The sequence below is a fragment of the Prionailurus viverrinus genome, chromosome A1 (genome assembly GCF_022837055.1).
Source record: "Prionailurus viverrinus isolate Anna chromosome A1, UM_Priviv_1.0, whole genome shotgun sequence".
In the NCBI taxonomy this organism is placed as follows: Eukaryota; Metazoa; Chordata; class Mammalia; order Carnivora; family Felidae; genus Prionailurus; species Prionailurus viverrinus.
This window is the reverse complement of record NC_062561.1, coordinates 50714637-50732660: the sequence shown is the minus strand read 5'-3', so window position 1 is coordinate 50732660 and position 18024 is coordinate 50714637. Positions and strand designations below refer to the sequence as shown.

At 38.5% G+C, this 18024-nt stretch overlaps 1 long non-coding RNA gene and 1 other non-coding gene across 2 annotated transcripts in view; one reads left to right on the top strand and one right to left on the bottom strand.

The window, feature by feature from the left end:
• The window catches only part of LOC125171724 (uncharacterized), a 214123-nt gene that overhangs the window by 120609 nt on the left and 75490 nt on the right, over window positions 1-18024 (bottom strand). The gene's annotated exons all lie outside the window — the stretch shown is intronic.
• Window positions 16662-16770, top strand: LOC125146979 (U6 spliceosomal RNA). Its single transcript, XR_007144949.1, has one exon. It is a non-coding gene; the product is annotated as a U6 spliceosomal RNA (small nuclear RNA).

Sequence of the window (18024 nt, the reverse complement as noted above, 5' to 3'; positions counted from 1 at the left end):
CAGTTATCAGGAAAGTAGTTAGAAGCATCAGCCTGCATTAATGAAGAATTCCCCTTGGTCCCTGCTGGCGTTGCCAATCTGGGGCTAATCACTGAGAGAGATGAGTGAAGTAGAGTTAGGACAGAAGAAATGACATGCCCCTTAGCTAAGGCAAACACACAAACGTTGTGCTAGAGTTCCCGAGGTCCTCTGGGTTATGCCTTTGCGAGGGTGTTAGAATCCACTGTCGTCCATCATTGCATATTCCAATCCTTCTCATTCTCTAGGCTCATCTCAGTGGCTTTTCTCATGTCAAGCCCTCCCTGATTCCTCTCCAGCTAGACGGTATCTTTCATCTTCTATTCCCTTTGTATGTGTAATAGATCAATATATACCTATTTTCTGGCATGTATCACCTTCTACCTTATATCACCTTACATACCAATTAAGTAGCTTGTTGTCTCCACTTTTACTTAACTACTGAAAGACTGAGAGTCCCTTCCCAGCAATTATGTTATGCCACCAGCACGTTGCTAACATGATCAATATTTGCTGACTGAATCATCTCTCTGCTGAGAAAGACCCAGGGCCACCATCTTCAAGAAAATCATTAGGATTCCACAAACAGCTGGATGTACACTCACAACAATGTTCCCAATCCAGAGAGATTTTGATTGGAACTTTCCTCTTGATCTTTGGTCAATTCTACCCAGGCAGAGACAAGAGGAGGAAAAGCCCACTCCTTCTCATGGAACAGAAGAAGATTCTGTTCATGCTGTGTCTTTCCCAACCTGGCAGCATAATCAGTGTTGTGTTTTTACAATCTGTTGGTATTCTAAAAATGAGAACAATGACCTTTGTGTTAATTAGTTGAAACAAGAGCCTGCTGAGACTAGAAGAAAAAGACTTAATGGGACTTGAGATTATATATTCCAATCATAATTACGGAGGTAATAACTAATGTTAATGATGAGATCAAATAAACATGCATCCATACAAATGTGCGTTTAATCCCCTTCCTATGACTGAGATGTTCTCAGGACTACCTAGCAGTATAATACACACACTTAAGACTGCCCAAAAAGTCTAGAAATATAAAAAAAAATATTTCATTGTCCTTTTTTAGATGAGCAAATAGACCATTGCTTTAAATTCAAAAGTACATCACCTGAAAGGGTGTTTAAAATTTGAAGGAAAACATATTGAGCATATTATTTGAAAATATAACTAACATATTTTAAAAATAAGCATAGGCAATGCTTCCCAAATTTTTGAGGACACTTTTTATCTGATAATAAGAAGTGTTTCTGAAGAAGAAGTAGTGAAAGGGTAGAAAAACTTAGATTATCCCTGCCTCTAGATTATCCCTGCTCCAATACCACACACATCTCTATCAGAGATACCTGGTATCTCTTGCATTGCTTTTCTTGAGCAAGGATGGCTCCCTCTATCAGGGTTCTTGAGCTGGGGTCCACTGAACCCATCTTCAGCCCATCCAGAGACCTCCGGGAATTGTAGGTGAGATTTTTCCATGACTGTACATGGGGATTTTTCTCAGGAATATAAAAAAAAGTTTAGGAAGCAACAAACTAGATGATAAATACTTATTTTGTATCCTGCTGTATAAAAAAGGGAAAATGATCAGGCAGCACACAAACAAAGCCTTCTAGAACAATATCCCTGGGAACAATCATAGAGACAAGAAGATGTAAGTATCTTCCACTGCCCACTGCATTCCGGAGCAGCAGAGAGGGGTGTCTGGGCTCTCGAGATCAGATACAGTCCATGTGTTGTTGGCTTTTAGCTGCATGATTAGGGAAGTACCAGTACTCCCCAGTAAAATCAGGGTTTGGGATCAAGCCTTATGGTCATAGCTGAGTGCCCTGGTAACTCCTTAGACTCCACTCTCCTCTGCTACTACATTCTTCATTTGTTGGCAGACAACTGATCCTTCTTCTAATGCAGTCAGGGACCGGGGGTCCTTGCCTTCTGGCTGCAGCTATAACAGAATCAGCTATAACAGTAAGGAAGGCTATAGCACAAAAAGGAAAAACTCTGGTTCCCTGTTTCTGACTCTAACATTTAATACCTGGTTGGGAATGAATAGGCTTTGGGGGAAAGCAGATTGTCCAAGAAATTACCTGACTTATTCTTCATCCCAGGTAAACATTGACTGCCCTCCATTATCATTTTGATGCTGTTAGGATCTAGGCATGTATCAACTTAAGAGAGAAGACCCAGGCTCTGCTCTTTCTACTCGCACAGTCACAGCCACTAATGTCATCACCAAGCAGCTGTGGATTATTTATTCATTTGTTTGGTTATGTTTGTTTGTTTATATCCTGATTTAGTTCATGAAGAATTTGTGATGCCCCAAGGGAGCTATTGTGATTAAGAGCTCACTTCCTAGCATCTCTGTGTTCAGACAAAAAGAATGAGAAGGGCCGAGGAAGCAGGAGGTGTTTCTGGGGAACTATCATGGGGAGCAGAATCCCGCAGGACCTGCATGCATGGCTCTGGTGGTACTCTTCCAAGTCTGCCCCCAACCTCTTGGATTTGCCCCTCACTTCATTCTCTGCTAACAGGCTAGTTGCAGGCACCCTTTTCAAAAAAAGTATAATTGATTAAGTATCTGGAGGAGGGTTAGAGATTAAGTCATTCTCATTTAGGCATTAATTAATTAGTTAAGTATCTCCCAACTTGCAGCTGGACTCAGATATGTGAGGAAAGAGAGGAGATTTTCAGGTATGGGGACTCTTGAGGGGAGGGCACACCTAAGGAGGGTGGGAAGATTAGAACATCAGCTAGACACTGTTCATCTGGATATCTGTAGAGAGCATGGGAGCTGGGAACTGAATTAATACAGAATGGTGAAAAGTACAAAGATAAACCATGGGTATTTCATAGTATCAATGTGGGGCCAGTACTGCTCCATGGCATCTAAAGGAATCTTCCTTTTCCTTCTCCCTCTTCCTATCCATTTCTTCCTCTTCTCCCACATCTTCCTCTCCCTCCTCCTCTTCTCCCTTCCCCACTCTCCTGAACCATTTGACCTCTGCTAGATCTCAGAAGAGAACTGTTGATACCATAATCGTTCTACATTATTGATTAAATAAAATCATTAGTGTGTTGGCAATGAAAGGAGGAACCAGAGAGCATCAACTCCTTTAAGTAGCAAATAAGAACATAAAAATTCCAAGATGGGAAGTCACCTCATTAATCCAAGGTCATTCTGGAACTAGAATCCAGGATTCCTGACTCCCAACTAAATGGGGTGGTTTTTTTTTGTTTGTCTGTTGTTTTGGGTTTTGTTTTTTTGTTTTGCTCCATAATAGAATTTCCTAGGCAAACAAAGAACCATATACCACATAAAATACGATTTTACTCATGAGACAGACTATTTAACTGCCTGTTTTGCGTCACCTTTGTGCTTAAAGCTGGAAATTAAGATGGGCATGACTTTAATTTTAAAAGTACTTTCTAGTGCTTTGTTCATTACTCTTAAAATTATGGAATTGGCTGTAATTTTTCCATTTTACAGCTGTGGAAACAAAAGGAGGTCAAAGACATTTTGCGGATGACCCAGAATACAATTTCAGCTTGGATGACCTGCATTTATTTTTCTATTTGAGTTTGCCTGTTCTTCATTCTACTTAAATTTCAGGATGAACCAATCTCACCTGTGAAAATGAAAATTCTAGAGGGAGAGACAGGAATACAAAATAGAAAGCCTATTGTTAATTTCAGGAAATCATACGATTTGACTTAATTATCCAATCTTTCCTTCTTATAAGAGCTCTATGGCCAAAACAGTGGCTGTACATAAAATAACTAAGGATAGACTAAGATAAATAGATATGTAACAGGTGTTTCATAGGCCACAACAGCCCTGGGTGTATAAACCATAATAGCTAACATTCGTAATAGTCAAAAGACAGTAGGTATTTGGCTTCATCCTCATTTGCATTACATTCTACCGGCAACTAAAACTTCTCCCAAATATTTCCAATAAGAGGATGCTGGCTTGGTTGAGTAGGGATAGCTAGGGTTTTACAAATCTTCCGGTTCATATGTGTGCTAACCCCATTTGTTCTTGTCTGCTCAGCTCTTTGTAGTAATGCTGCTGGTGGCAACATTCACAGCCATGTGGCAGCTGGAGCCAAGGCTTCCAGTCTGTAGTGAGAGGACCACCATAGTGAGAGTATCTACGGTACTTTGAGAGCCTAAAAACCTCCATTGCCACAGTCTACGGGATAGAAATTAGGGCCTCTGTTTCCAAACTGGGCTTAGAGAGTTTAATAACTCAGCCAACGTCACACAGCTAGTACCACGGAAGGGTTTGAAACCAGCTGCAGTGACTCCAGAGCCTGCATCCTAACTTCACACTAAACGTTTTTGGTTTATGAGGCAATTGGATATCAGCTGCTGTCTGGAGCCAGTCTTCGTCTAGCAAACTGGCTATCTGGAGAAGGGCTGCTGGTGCTAGGAAGTTAGGAGAGCTCTGGATACGTGTGAGCCTTGCCAGCCTCACAAAGTTTTCTGACCGAGTGAAGCACTAGTGAAGAGAATCACCCTTTGCAGAAGAAGAGTTAGACAAAGAAAATCTCCTTAATTCACAAGTTGGGAGCAAGAAGAGATGATTCGGCCCCCGTTTTATTGATTTGGCAGGATAATGATGCTTGATTTCAGTAAAAACATCTTCATTTTAACGAAAAAGAAAGATGTGAAAGATCTCTAACCACACAAAAGATTTCAGTGCAATCTGGGCATGGTGCTGCACCAAATATAGCACCAGAAGAATATGATAGATTACTGTTGTCCCCCTATCCCGGAGGCCACCAGCTTAAGCAGGTAGAAAAGTCCCGCCAGACTTCCTGGGAAGCCCCAAATCTAATTCCCCAGCCAGAAGATCCGACAACCTGGCAGGCTATTCACGGTCCGTCTCTGGGGGCAGTATGACCTTTGCCAGGTTCAAGAAGCATACCCCGAGTGCTGTGTCAGTAAGGGGATGCAGGAGCTAGAAGTATTCCCTCACCTCTACCCCACACCCAAACACCTGTGAAAGTGCATGTCGGGGGCGGGGGGATCCTGAAGGCTGAGACATGAAGCTTGGAGCATTCATTTCAGGACGTAAGACTGATTCTTTAAGACATGCCAGATACATGCATGGATGTGATATACAACTGTCCCTATCCAAAAATCAAGGAGGCAAATGTTCAAAATTTCTGACTTTTTCACAACCTGGCTGCCATGTGGCGTCTCATCTCTTTATTGGGAAGCGAGATGACCATAAAAACAAATTCTTAGGTTGTAGTTTCACCTTATAGATTACATTTCCAAGAATGACTTTAGGTTCCCTTTAGAACATTAATGACACTTTCCACATACCAGCTGCTATTCCACTTTGCTTCAGCATTATTTTAATTTATCATCATCATTCCTTTTGCCCCAACTCACTTCCTTCGCACATGTGCCAGGAATCTCATTCCTGCCCAACTGTCACTGGCCTAGGCTTTTGGTTGCATCCTGACAGCAGGTTTCTCCTTCAGTGTGGGTATAAAGTCTCTATAGATAAAAAGAAGAGGAGGCTGAGGCAAAGGACAGAAAGGGATTATAGTTACTGGCTCCTGGCTCTCCCTGAAAGAAAGAATGTCAGCAATTTGCAACAGGAAGGCCAGGTGGGTGGAAACATGAAACCAGTGATTATCTGATGCTGATGAGAAGGCCAGCACTTCTGATAGAGCTGAAGGCCCTCGGTGGGTGAGTGCCCTAAGCAGCCTGGCAGAAGACAGAAGAACACAGACAAAGAATTCTAGCCCTCCCTGAAGGAACTGTTCCTGTTATAAACTCCATCGTTTTTTCAGCTCACTTCATTAATAAGTACTAATCACACTGAAATATCTCAATGGAAATACTGTTTTGACACTGAACTACAAAAAGACTCAATGAAATCTGCCTCTTAAGTAAGGGAAACAGAAGTCGTCTTGGTCATTCACTGTCCAATTAGATTAAAATAAAGCTTTGAGAGACACCGAACTGTGTTACCATAGTGTAGCGTAGTTACATGAATTTGGGTTTTGGAGTCAGGCTGACCTGGGTATAAATGACTGTGTGACCTTGGACAGGTAATTTAACCTCTATTTGCCTCAGTTTCCTCATCTGTAAAATGGGACCATAGTACTATTATGTCATGGAATAGTTAAGAAAATTAAATTAGATGGGATTAGTAATATACTTAGCAACATGCATGGTACCTTGCAGAAACTATAAATGCCTACTTATCTCTCTGTCTTTTGAAGGCTAAAGGTACCTATTGTTTCAACGTACATAGCATGTTCCCTAAGTTACTTACAGAGCTTAAAATGTGACCAAGAACCTTGTAAAATTAGAAACTTGGGAACACAGAGGAAAAAAAGAGTAGAAGTAGCTTCAGTGTCATGGGAAGAGCCGTGGACCAGAGTCTGAAGTCCTGAATGACAATCCTGGCTTTGCTCCTTACCAGCTATGGGATTATGGGCACATTGCTTAATGTCTTAAAGCCTCAGGTTTCTTATCTACATCAAGGAGATAACAATATCTCCTTTGCAGATATCTTTCCTATGCACAGACACTGGGCTTACGATTGGGTTTCCCACAATATGAACATGACACATTCAATGCCCTCAGAAGAGCTTGCAACCTAGTGGAGGAATCAGACACTTGTTTTTTTAACAAAAGCACACTCACTGATCCCCTTTTGGACTCCTTCTCAGAAACAGTAGAATATGGTAGGCACAGATTTATGCCAGATAACTCTCAGTCCAGGCTTTTCTACTTCCTAGCTGTGTGAACTCAGACAAGTTATTTCACCTAACTTTGGAAATGAGGAAAATAATAGAATTGTTGTGAAGATTAAACAAGATAATGTATGTGGCTCAGTCGGTTAGGCCTCCAACTCTTGATTTTGGCTCAGGTCATGATCTCAAGGTTTGTGACATCAAGCCCCATGTCGGGCTCTGCACTGACATCGTGCAGCCTTCTTAGGATACACTTTCTCTCTCTCTCTCTCTCTCTCTATATATATATATATATATTTCTCCCTCTCTGCCCCTCTCCTGATTGCACACACACACTCTCTCTCAAAAATAAGTAAACTTTAAATAATAAAAAAACCCCAAGATACTGTATGGAAATGTGAGGAACCCTGTAAATATTCAATAAGATGTTAGTGTTTTTAGTGGCCCTCGGTATCCCCTGTACATGGGATCAAAGGTTTGAGGGGCCCTCTTGTGAATCCTATGTGTCCCCTCACACCAATGATCCATGTGAAAATGTTTCCTGGTCTCTGCCCTGAGAAATGCAATTGTTTTGAAACTGTTAGTTATGGCTACAATTTCAAAAGTCCAGACTCTAACATCTGAACTTTATTTCTTGAAGAAAAAAAAAAAAAAAAACATGATAGAACTTACTTTTTCCCCATTTTTTTCATAGAAATTCCATCTTGCATAATTTAACTTGCCACTTTTTATTTTTAAGATGACTTCTACTTTCTGTGACACAGTTTCTATAAATTATGGAGAAAAGCACAAACTTTGCATGTTACCAGGAAATTATGAGATGACAACGAGCCTCAGAGAGAATCATCACGCAGAGAATCAATTATGGAAGGAAAATGTTCAGGCTCTGATTCTCAGGGTTCTTGAACAGAAACCCTCTTCCAAAGTAAGAGGAATTATTTTACCAAATGATAGTTTCAGTCCCTGAATCCTACTCTAACCTAAACCCCAGCTGTGTTCATTTTACTTCATTTTCCCTCAAAGTGGAGATCAATAAGGATGAAATACTGTGCATATGTAGCACCTTGTTTCGAAAGAGTCCAACAGGCTTTAAGCATATTATGCCATTAATCTTCCCAGCGGTCTGAGAGAAGGAAGTGACAAGTGTAATGTCCCTGTGCTTGCAAATGAAGAAACCAAGGAATGACAAAGGGGACTGAATGTCCAAGAACACAGTGGAATCGGTGGCAAAGCTGGAAGAAAGAAATTGGGTATTGGGAATTGTGATTATTTTAAGGGCATAAGAATACCCATAAATTAAGTAATAAGATAAAACCCAGCTGCTGATTGCTGAGTGTGTTTAAACCAAAGTAGGGAACATGTGGGCCTTCCAATATGCACAATAGACCTAATGCTCCCAAGGTGCCTAGGATGATGCTAACAGATGCCCTGTTGAGTTTCCTCTCCCTTTGGGTCCCACAATTGCAGTCACTTCTCACACCGCGAGAAATCGTCTGACTGTAATTGGCTACAGATTTCCAACCCTAACTTCAGAGTTTTATTTCTTTCATGTTTGTCTCCTCTCATACTCCAAGTCAAATTATCCACCTATATTCTTTCCTCTCCAAAGTCTACCTATATAAGGGTTGATTAAATTCCTGTCATTTTTCTTGTTTTAAAAAAGTAAATGGCCTAGAGACCATATTTTCTCAATACAGGCATTGGTGAAATGGAATTTAAATACAGTATAAAGTCTTCTAAAGCTATTCATCAAATGAGGGTAGTTTTTTTTTATACACTTGAATCATATTTATGGCTGAGAATACTGTTATAACAGCTGTTAGGAAAGCAGGAGTTCAAATTTTTGTAAGTCATCAGCCAATTAAGAAAGTCAAAGTATCTCTTAAACACTTTAAGGTTAGTCGATGAGCAAGTTACTTTGATATCAAAATCACGTCTCTTAGGGCGCCTGGGTGCTCAGTCAGTTAAGCATCTGACTTTGGTTCAGGTCATGATATCACCATTCATGAGTTCAAGCCCCACATTGGGCTCTGTGCTGACAGCTCAGAGTCTGGAGCCTGCTTCAGATTCTGTGTCTCCCTCTCTATCTGCCTGTCTGTCCCCTGTTCATGCTCTCTCTCTCTCTCTCTCAAAAATAAATAAACATTAAAAAAATAAAAAAATAATAATGATAAAAAACATCAAGTCCCTGAGAGAAGAGTGGGGTGACTTAGGAGTGAACACCAGAGGCAGCTGCTTACTTAGCATTTTTCCCTCTTCTCATCCTTCCACAGTCTTGTTTCCAGTTTAATAATTATAAATTTCAATTAATAACCTGGTTCAAAGCAAGCACTTCATAGCATTAATGGGGTTAAAGGAAGAACATGAATTAGTGTATAAGAACTTTTCTAGGAGATCTCATCACCATCTGGGGTGAAGGAGTGAACTTTTGCTGAATACTGACTGTTGCCATACATGAATGAGCAGTTATATCTCTACTGACTGGGGGGGGGGGGGGGTATGCGTGTGTGTGTAGGGTAGAGTGAATAGAAGAAATCAGTGACCTGTGCCTAGTTCAGATAGTTCTCATAAAATCTGTTATAGTAGTAGGAACAGGAAAGGAGTGTAAAGAACTACTATGAGCCAATAGTGGTTATTACTAGAGTCCATGGGCATGAACCCTAGAGGCTAGCCAACTGTTGGAAAGATAGCTTGAATGTGAACTTCAAAAGAAGTATTGTGGTAGGTAGTTGTTTGTTCGTCATGCTAAAATAATGCCATCCAGGGAACAGCACTGGGGAGCAAAGAGTCTCCTTCCTGCTGCCTTTGAATTTAGACAAATAAAAGAAGGAGCAGTCTACTTTCTCTTGCCCATTAATGGAGTTTCTCTAGCTTGCATCTCTTTAGGAAAAGCTACGTGGATGAAATGTTACTGTTTCACTTTCTACAAAGTGATAAGCATCTCCAATAACTACCTATAGTAACTGCTGCAGGTTTCAGGTGTCATGGGCCTATAGTTTCAGAAAGCTTCCACAAGGTAGAGGATTTACACTGTTTCCATGCATAAGATTTGTAAGCCAACTTCTGTATCTGCATAAAACATTAGGAATCACATATCCTTAAAAAAGAGCTTTATTGATAAAACATTGTTATGCGCTGAATTGCAGCCTCTCAAAAAAAGGTATGTTGGAAGTCCTAACCTCCAGCACCTCTGTCAGGCAGTTAGTTAGGCAGAAGCGAGGAGATCCTGGCCATCCCCTGGGAGCCACCCTGGAAGGTTAACAGCCACACCTTCAGAGCCACCCGTAAGAGCCTAGCACAGGAAAAGCCTAGCACAGAACTGGCCCAAAAGCCACAGGGGACTTCTAAGAGCTAAGTATGCACACAAAGGGTCCAACTTGTCCTTAACTACCTTTAAGGTCACAACAACAGCTCATTAGACACTCATCAATATACAATACATAAATAACTACAATTATAACAGAATGCCTCATGGGTAGGCACATGCGCAGAGGCCAAAATGTTATATAACAAAGAGCTGTCAATCAAAATGTCAATCAAACCCAAATTTACATATGCAATAAGCAGGCTTACAAGGATGCAGCTAGAGTTTTTCGGTGCCATTGCCACTCTTGCTCCGGCAGTGGTCCACTTTCACACTTGAAATGCACTATACTTATCTATTCAATAAACTCTATCTCCCCATTCTGGTCTTGGGTCTCCAGTTCTTTGGTATATCTGGGACAAGAACCCAGTGACCTGGTAACACCTCAGAATATAAACGTATTTAAAAATAGAGCCATTACAGACAGAGATAATCAAGTTATAATGGGGTCATGAGGCTGGGCTCTAATCCAATATGACTGGTGTCCTTTTAAAAAGGGGGCATTTGGACACAGAGACAAACATGAGTAAAGAAAGACAATATATGAAAAGACAGAAGAAACACAGGGAGAATACTATGTGAGGTAAAAGTGGAGATAGGAATTACGTGTCTACGAGCCAAAGATTGTCAGTGATCCATCAGAAGCTGCAGGAGAGACACAGAAAAAACTTCCTCGTACAGTTCTCAGAGAGAATCAACCCGCCAGTTTTGAACCTCTAGCATTTAGAACAGTGATACAATAAATTTCTGTAATTTTAAGCCACCCAGTTCTTGTTACTTTATTATGCAGCCCAAGGAAACCAATGTGCACATTATTATCTCATTTTATTTTATTTATTTTAAAAGATTTTGTTTTTAAATATTTTCTACATGCAGCGTAGGGCTCAAACTGACAACTCTGAGATCAAGAGTCATGCACTCCACTGACTGAGCCAGCCAGGCATCCCTAATATATCATTTTAATTACTAGTTTCTAATATATAAGAGAAAAGAACTAGACTTGGAGCAAATATTCTAAATAGCGTTTTTATTCCAAATAGAAGCAATTGCTTTTAGTCTCTCAGAGAAAATGTCTTTATGTTTGAGCAAATACCTTCATGTCCATAGGTGATATTCTTAGTTAAGACTCATCACCAAAGTTTTCTAGAAATAATAATCCCTCTCCAACTTGTATCTCAGCTTACACCATCATACATTAACTCCTTAATTAGGTTTATAGCCTATATGGATGAGTAATCCTGCTTGCCACAGACCCCAATGCAGCAAGTATGTCAATATCCAATTCAGACTAGAGTGGATTTGATATCCTTATGTTTTAAATTTTCTATGGTTATGAAGGACAAACCTCTTGCTTCATTTTAATCTGTGACTTCTTTTCGACATTAGTTATTCCCAGTTAGACTCCAATGGAAAGTCACTAATTATGACTCCAATCAAAACTGGAAGCATTTTTGCCACCTAGTAACCAAACGAAATTTCTACTGAAAGTAATGCTTAAACATGTGGTCTATTCTGAGAAAAAAAGGTACAGCTTTCACTCTATAACAGTTTACTCATTTTTGTCCTCTTGAGAGTAATAAGAGTATTACCAAAAGTGGTGTCTGAATGTTTCAAATCAGAAGATGAGAAAGCAAATTCTTCTTTTTGAATGGCCTAAATTTGATTGTAAGTCTCACTATTGTTTCTCTTCTGCAGGACTAGGAAGAGGAGAAAGCTATTTTGGTCTTAATTCACTCACAAGAGCATCTTTGTTGAGCCAACCAGAGCCAGTTACTGTTGTGTGGGTAGTGTCTGTGGCAGTTGAGTGAAACTGAAGACATTTGACACATCGTGAAGAAGTTTAATCTCTTGCCAACCACAAGTAACTAATTGCCAGAGAGAGTTCCTTCCACAAATTTGAGATTTCAGAGTACTCTCTTTGCAAGAAATCTTGGCTTCAGTGAAAGGACATCTGAGCCTACATTTTCTTTTCATTTTTCTATGGAGGTTGTCTGTCTTTGTCTCTACCTTTCATGCATATTTGATCACTCTTTCCATCTGTTAAAAAAGAATTTCTTTTTTCTTTAGAAATAGAATTTCTATTTCTTTCTGGCATACATCGCCAAAAGTTTTGTTTTGTTTTAGTTGACACTGTAACTTTAGTTTAGGTGTATGACTTAGTGATTTGACAAGTTTATCATTTTTTTATGCTCACCACAAGTATAGCTACCATCTGTCCCATTATATCATTATTATAATATCACAAACAGTATTTCTTATGCTCTATTTTTTTATTTTATTTGAATTCCAGTATAGTTAATATACAGTGCTGTATTAGTTTCAGGTATAAACTACAGTGATTCAACAATTCTATGTATTACTCAGTGTTCATCACGATAGTACACTTTTAATCCTTTTCACCTGTCTTCCCCCCACCTCCCATCTGGTAGTCATCAGTTTGTTCCCCATAGTGAAGAGCCTATTTTTTTCTGGTTTGTCTCTTTTTCTCTTTGTTCTTTTGGGTTTTTTTCCTTCAAATTTCACATACAAGTGAAATCATATAGTATTTGTCTTTCTTTGACTGACTTATTTCACTTAGCATTATGCCCTCTAGATCCCTCCATGTTGTTGCAAATGGCAATATTTCATTCTTTTTTTGTACCTGAATAATATTCCATTATATATATAATGGAATTATTCATCTACTGATGGACACTTGGGCTGTTTCCATATCTGGGCTATTGTAAATAATGTTGCAATAAACATATGGGTACACATATCTTTTCCAATTACTGTTTTCATATTCTTTGGGTAAATACCCAGTAATAGAATTACTGGATCATATGGTAACTCTATTTTTAATTTACTGAGAAACCTGCATACTCTCTTCCACAGTAGCTCCACCAACAGTGCACAAGAGTTCCATTTTATCCACCTCCTCGCAAACATTTTTTTCGTGTGTTTTTTACTTTACATTCTTACAGGTGTGAGGTGACATCTGATTGTGGTTTTGATTTGCATTTCTCTGATGGTGAGTGATGTTGAGCATGTTTTCGTGTGTCTGTTCGCCATCTGTATGTCTTCTTTGGAGAAATATCTGTTCATGTCTTCTGCCCATTTCTTAATTGGATTGTTTATTTTTGGGGGTTGAGTTGCATTTTGGATACTATCCCTTATTGGATATGTCATTTGCAAATATCTTCTCCCATTCAGTAAACTGTCCGTTAGTTTTGTCGATTATTTCCTTTGCTGTGCAAAGGTTTTTTTGTTTTTTTTTTTTAATTTTGATGTAGTCCCAATAGTTTATTTTTGCTTTTGTATCCCTTTCCTTAGGAGACATATCTAGAAAATTGTGGCTGAAATCAAAGAAATTACTGCTTGCAGTCTCTTTTAGAAAATTTTTGGTTTCAGTTCTCACATTTAGATCTTTAATCCATTCTGAGTTTATTTTTGTGTATATAGTAAAAAATGTTCCAATTTTATTCTTTTGCAGGTAGCTGTCCAGTTTTCCCAACACAGTTTTGTTGAAAAGACTGCCTTTTCCCCATTGCATATTCTTGACTGTGTTGAAGATTAATTGACCATATAATCATGGGTTTACTTCTGGATTTTATATTCTTTTCTATTAAACTATGTGTCTATTTTGGGGCGCCTGGGTGGCGCAGTCGGTTAAGCGTCCGACTTCAGCCAGGTCACGATCTCGCGGTCCGTGAGTTCGAGCCCCGCGTCAGGCTCTGGGCTGATGGCTCGGAGCCTGGAGCCTGTTTCCGACTTTGTGTCTCCCTCTCTCTCTGCCCCTCCCCCGTTCATGCTCTGTCTCTCTCTGTCCCAAAAATAAAATTAAAAAAAAAAAAACAACTATGTGTCTATTTTTTGTGCTAGTACCATAGTTTTGATTACTATAACTTTGTAGTATATCTTGAAATCTGGAATTATGATACTTCTAGTTTTGGTTTTCGGGGCTATTTGGGGTCTTTTGTGGTTCTATACAGATTTTGGGATTATTCTAGTTTAGTGAAAAATGCTATTGGTAATTTGATGGGTATTGCACTAAATTTGTAGATTGCTTTAGGTAGTATGGACATTTTAACAATACTTGTCTTCCGTTCCATGAGCATAGAATATCTTTCAATTTGTGTCATCTTCAATTTCTTTCATCAATGTTTTATGTTTTTTTCAGAGTACAGTTATTTCACCTCCTTTGTTAAGTTTATTCCTAGGTATTTGATCAGCTTTGGTACAATTGTAATGGGGTTGTTTTCTTAATTTCTCTTTCTGTTACTTCGTTATTAGTGTATAGAAATGCAGCGGAGTTCTGTATATTGATTTTGTATCTTGCAATCTTACTGAAATCATTTACCAGTTTTACTTGTTTTTTGTAGAGTCTTCAGGGTTTTCCAAATACAGTATCATGTCATCTGTGAACAGTACAAGTTTTACTTCTTCCTTACCAGTTTGGATGCCTTTTATTCCTTTTTCTTTTCTGAATGCTGTGGCTAACTATTGCAGTACCATGTTGAATAAACCTGGTGAGAATGGACATCCTTGTGTTGTTCCTGACCTTAGGAGAAAAGTTCCCAGTTTTTCACCATCGAATATGATATTATCTGTGGGTGTTTTCATATATGGGCTTAATTTTGTTGAGGTATGTTCCCTCTAAACCTACCTTGCTAAGGATTTTTATCATGAGTGGATGTTGTACATCATCAAATGCTTCTCAGCATCTATTGAAATGATAAGGTATTTATCCTTTCTCTTGTTGATGTGATGTGGCACCTTGATTGGTTTGTGAATACTGAACCACTCTTGCAACCCAGCAATAAATCTCACTTGATCATGGTGATTGATTTTTTTTAAGTTTATTTATTTACTTTGAGAGAGAGAGAAAGAGAGAGTATGGGAGAGGAAAGAGATAGAGGGAGAGAGAGAGAGAATCCCAAGCAGGCTCCACACTGTCAGTGTAGGATGATTTTCTCCTGCATTTTGTTGATGTGGTGTATGACAATTGATTAGTGAATACTGAACCATCCCTGCATCCCTGGAATAAATCTCACCTGATCATGGTGAATATTATTTTTAAAGTATTTTTATATGTGGTTTGCTAATATTTCATTCAGAACTTTTGTATATAAGTTCATCAGGGATATTGACCTGTAGTTTTGTGTGTGTGTATATGGCATGGGGGGGGGGGGGGGGGGCGGTCTTTTTCTGGTTTTGGTAATGTTGTCATTTTAAAATGTTACCTGGAAGCTTTCCTTCCTCTTCTATGTTTTGGAATAGTTTGTGGAGAATAGGTATTAACTCTTCTTTAAATATCTGATAGAATTCACTTGTGAATCCATCTGATCCTGGACTTTTGGGGGTTTTTTGTAGTTTTTTTGATTTTTGAATCAATTGTGTTACTTTTAATTGGTCTGTTCAGATTTTCTATTTCTTCCTGCTTCAATTTTGAAAAGTTTTATGTTTCAAATATTTGATCCATCCCTTCTAGGTTGTGCAGTTTGATGTCATATAGTCAAAATTCTCTACTTCACATCATTTTCTAGACATGCTAACTTGGTTCTAGCATAAGTGAAGTTCTCCAGAGAGAAGAACATGAATGATCAAATACTTAAAAGAGACTTGTCTACATTTAAACATGTTATTAAATCAAATCTGTAGGCTAAGAAAAATGACTAATAGTTCATTTGCAAGCTGAATTACTGCATTTGCATAATTTTTTAAATCCCAAAGTTTTTGTTCTTGATCTGACAAGATATGTGAATAACTGAAAACATAACATACAAATCCCTGTTTTACGTTTTCAGGAAAATATTGTTTCTACAAGTGTTTCTAAAGTTTCCTAATCCACAAGGCACAACCTTAAGCAAATGCAGATCAATGTATCTGAGAGCTAGAGGAATTTATACAAATTAGGAAGTGGTAAGACGAGGCCCCAGCCAAAGTATGGTCTCAGGTAGCAATACAAGGATGAGGTGACTGCACATGTCAATCAATCCACTAAAATTAATTAGGCGATGCTATACACGTTTGCAGCATAAGACCTACAAAAGTGATGGTCATTATCCTAAAGGCTCTCATATCAACTTGATATTGAAGTGTTGACTTCTTTGTCCTAGGCTGGTCAAGCTTTTATGACTGTCAGACACTGGGGAGAAGAAAGGTTCTAATGTTTTTCTTTAAAGGAAGAGAAACATTTTAGGATTTACTAAGGTCTTACTAACAGGAGTTAGTGTAAAAGTTAATACCCTGAGGTGGCCTGCACTTCCTAAGTACATTTCCAAGTGCCTAAATTCTCATGACAGAGAATATTCCATATATCCAACTATACCGAATGACAGAGAAATACTCAGAAGACATGTGAAAAATACTGCTAAAAACTTTTAATTCCTGGTCAGTTTAGAGATTTGAGAAGAAAGACATAGATGATAAATGTATCCTATGAGTCAAATGGTCTTGTATTCCAAACCTGGCTCCATCATTTATAAATGATATGACCTCAGGAAAAGTGTCCTTATTTCTTTTTGCACTTCAGTTCTGTCACCTATAAAAAGTGGAAAGTATTGTGCTCACTTCAGCAACAGATATACTAAAATTGGAACAATCCAGGGAAGATTAGCAAGGTCCCTGCACAAGGATGACACACAAATTTATGAACCATTCCATATTTTTTTTAAGTGGCAAATGTACTACTGCATAAGGTATGATCTTTAAATGAGATAACACCTCTTTTAACACTACTTAATTTAGAATTAGGCTCACAGTAAGCATTTGATAAATGTTAACTCTTATGTACTAGCAAATAAATATATGTAATATATATTACTGTGCATATAATACATAGCATGCATATATATAGTGCATATGATTTAAATATATAATTCAGTTCTGTAAGTGAATAGGTACCCTTCAATTAATTTACAAAAGGCAGTTTGCCTGGACATGATGATCATCTACTCTAATCCAGCAAGTATATCTTTCTTTAGAAAAGTCAATCTATAGGGAATATAGCCAATAATAATATAACTTTGTAAGGTGACAGGTGGTAACTATACTTTTTGTGGTGAGAATTTTGTAATATATATAAATGTCAAATCACTATGTTGAACACCTGAAACTAATACTGTATGTCAACTGTACTGTAATTTAATAAAATCAGGGGCACCTGGGTGGCTCAGTTGGTTGAGCATCCGACTTGATTGTGGCTCAGGTCACCATCTCACCAAACATGAGATGGAGCCCACATCGGGCTCTGTGTTGACAAGCATGAAGCCCGCTTGGGATTTTCTCTCTCTCTCTCTCTCTCTCTCTCTCTCTCTCTCTCTCTCTCTCTCTCCTTCCCTCCCTCCCTCCCTCCCCTGCTCAGCTCTCTATCAAAATAAATAAACTTTTGTAAAAAAGTATCAATCTTATCATTATTTGTCAAAGAAATAGATAAAATCCTGTGCTTATTTGTCTCAGAAAGAGCTAAGTTAGAACCCTGAATCAACCACTTAATATATGTGACTTTGGGTGTAATGTTTTTTCTCCCTGTGTCCACAGGGAAAATTAGGATAATAAAAGAGTATTTATCTCATATACATTTTTTTAAGAGATAATATATACACCGTGCTTAACTCAGAGCTTGGCATTTATCTAAAACTCGCTATCAGTTACTATTACTGATTGTTATTAGTTTAAAAAGGTCTGTGTGTACCAATTTATTAGGTTGGTGACATAGGTGTTTCTTTAGTTGCAGCTCTCTTAGCTGAGATCAACAGTCCATGTATATAAGTGGAATTGGTGGACTCTAGTCAACTAAAACACATTACCAATGTCTAGGGGCCAATAGGAAGAAAGTAAGTTATTTTCAAAATGTTCTGCCGAAATGACATATGTTTTATAAGTGAGACAAAAGGATACAGGTTGTTGTATAACACATGCCAG